This window comes from Elephantulus edwardii, unplaced genomic scaffold, assembly GCF_000299155.1.
Source record: "Elephantulus edwardii isolate Elephantulus edwardi_28Jun2011 unplaced genomic scaffold, EleEdw1.0 scaffold00440, whole genome shotgun sequence".
In the NCBI taxonomy this organism is placed as follows: Eukaryota; Metazoa; Chordata; class Mammalia; order Macroscelidea; family Macroscelididae; genus Elephantulus; species Elephantulus edwardii.
In genome coordinates this window covers 950,469-953,750 of record NW_006400190.1, presented here as the reverse complement: position 1 = coordinate 953,750, position 3,282 = coordinate 950,469, and positions in this window count along the sequence as shown.

The following is a 3,282-nucleotide window of genomic DNA, read 5'->3' as shown; positions in this document are numbered from 1 at the left end:
GAAGCCCTAATCCACAACATGAACAGTCTTCCAAACATCCTAAAAACCTATAACCAGGAGAGGATAAAATACATAATTGGGACCTTCTAAGAATCAAATCACTATGCACATACAAAAACTTCTTCAACAGGGTAAAAAGGGAAGCCACAGACTGGGAAAAAGCATTTGGTAATGACATGTCTGATAAGGGACTTTTATCTAGAATTTATAGAATACTTGAGCACCACAACAAGATAAAGGGAAACAACCCAATTGCAAAATGAGCACAGGATATGAACAGACACTTCACCAAAGAAGACATTCAGATGGTGAACATGTGTTTTCATGAAGAAATGTTCAAACTCCCTAGTTCTAGGAGATGGATGCAAATCAAAACAACTATATCATCTCACCAGAGTAAGAATAGCAAAATTCAACAGAGCAGCAAACAACAAATGCTGCTGAGGTTGTGGAGAAACTGGAGCCCTTATTCACTGTTGGTGTGAGTATAAAATGGTGCAACCACTGTGGAAGGCTGTATGGTGCTTTCTCCAAAAGTTGGAAATAGAAATACCATTTGACCCAGAAATTCCACTACTGGGAATTTACCCTCAAGAAACCATAACTGCCACCCAAGCAGATATATGCACACCTATGTTTATTGCTGCTTTGTTCACAATAGCAAAGAGTTTGGAACAAGTCAAGTGCCCATCAACAAAGCAATAGGTAGAGAAGCTGTGGTATATTCACATAAATGAGTATTACACAAAATGAGTGACCCTGAAGGACATTGTGCTGAGTGAAATATCTCATTCACAAAAGGACAAATACTGCATAGTGCCAGTGTCGTAAAATAAGACTGACATCAGGGTTGGGGGGAAACTAAGAAAAGGGGCAATAAATAAAGGGCATTGAAACAAATGAGGGAGAAAACTGTTTAAAAGGAATATATGATTAGATATTATTGTCATGACAAGAGTCCAGAACAAGAGTTGTATAATAAAGTGGACTGGGGAGGGAGAGAGGGGGATTATATAGCAATGAAAGAATTTTTTTCTTTTCAAAGAGAACAGCAAACGGGGGGTAGGGGTATGAAGGGAGGAAAGTGTGAAACAACGAAGAATGGAAATTTTTAAAAAAAGAAAAAAGAAATCCAAAGGATGTGCTGACGCACTGGGTAAATCTGCTGTCAAGAACCTTTTCAAAGTTTTTAAGAACAAGGATGTAAGTTTAAAGACTAAGTGCATCTGATCCAAACCAGGGTCTTTTCACTTGCTTCCTATGCTTCTAAAATATAAATAATGAGTAAGGATGACAAAAGATAAATCTGCTTCTGTTTGTGGAGTCGGAGAAGGGCACTCAATGTCCCATGGACTGCCAAAAGAAAGAATAAATCTTTCCCACAAGAAGTGCCGTCAGGATGCTCGTTAGAGGCAAGGATGGTGGAACTTCACTCTGAGCGTCTTTTCAGGAGAAACCTGTCCTTGGAGAGAGACAGCATGCTGGGAAAGGTGAAGGCTCAGCAAAGAGAAAGACCCTCGCCGATAGGATGACTGACACAATGGCGTGAGTGTGCAGTGGCCACGAGAATGCTACTGCCAGTGGGGCGAGGTTCAGACCTGTTGGTCAGAGGGTCGCTATGCGTCATGGTCAACTTGATGGCACAACAAAAACAGCAGCATCATTTACTATTTCACACAGTCTCCTTCACCACTGAAATCCTAGGCTTGAATTATCCTCTAGCTTCCAGCTGAGAAATGTTCAACGTGTTCTTCCTTTTGGGTTTTCTGATTGCAAATCTTTGCACATGTCATTATAATCACTCATTTGTCATCTTGAGCCACGTTTTTCATGTCTCTGTTCAGTTCTCGCTTCACTTTCCTATTTCCTCTGCAGTCTGTCTCCTGACACCCATTTCATTCTTTCTTTCCTGCTCTTTTGATGAGCTTTGCTTCCTTCATGCATAATGTCCTTGATGCCAGCCTGTAAGGCCTCTGGCCATTTGCCCAGTGAATCAGATTCGTTCGTGCTGGTCCCTATATTCAAATGCAATATACTCAAGGTCATATTTTGGTTTTCATGAACTTGTTTTAACTTTACCTTCAGTTTGAACTTTGACTTGCTCAGCTGGTCTTTCTCACGGTTGGGCCCTGACCCTGTCCTCACTGCCGGCGCTGAGGTTCTGCCTCTACTTTCTCCACAAATGGAGCCACAATCACAGTTCTGTATCTTCTGTCAAGCAAGGCTCACTTGTGGATTCGCCCCTTGTGTTTCTTTTTATGAAAATATTCTCCATAAATCTTGGTCGTACACGATTCTATTATGTAATCTCCAGCATCCTTTCTACCACTGAGGCCATATTTTTCAACCACTAATCATCTGCTTTAATTCCAACTTTTTTTTTTTAAACTTAGGAGGTTTATTAGGCAAATTCACAGGTTATATAGTTCAGGCAGGTAACAGGATAAAATTTTTCAGTCAGGACGGCTTCAGAATTGTGCTCGCAGACACTTCGGCCTAGTAGCTTTCTTAGCCCTGCCTGACCTGCTGGGTCTCTGATTCTAATGGCTGCTGCTCCTATAGGCCCTGATCTGAGTGGCGCAGGAATCTTTGGCACCGAAGTATGTATACTCCTTCCTCTTCCATGTTAGATCCTGGTCAGCGATCATTAACATGCATCTTGGTTGTGTATTTGCTCAGTTCCAGCAAAAGGGAGGGAAACTGTCAACTTCTTCATCTTTAGTGGTTGGTGTATGGATTTGAACCATAGTCCTACTAGGAGGTGTACTTTGTATATTCATGGATGCAATCTTGATAAAGATATTTGGAAAATGTTTGGAGAACTACTTTTCCAGGGAACAAAGAGATTCAAGTCTGATTCAGAAGGTGACATAGAGTGAAGTCATCATTGTTAATCATGGATGAATCTTGGCTGAAAGCAGAGAATACAAGAAAGATACTTACTTGTGTTTTGTTGACTATGCAAAAGCAATCCACCGTATGGATCATAAGTGTGGACAATATCATGAGGAGTGGACATCCCAGAACGTTTAATTGTGCTCACATGGGGCCTACAAAAGAAGTAGTTATTTAAACAGATCAGAGGTTCTTAATCAGGAAAACTCTATGTCCAAGTTGTATCTTTTGACTTTAATTATTCAGTCTGTATGTTGAGTAAATAATCCAATTAATTGCACTATATGTAGATGAATGCAGCATCATTATCAGCAGAAGACTGGTTAACAACCTGAAATGCACAGACAACACAACCATGCTGCAGAAAACAAAGGTGACTGGGAGGTC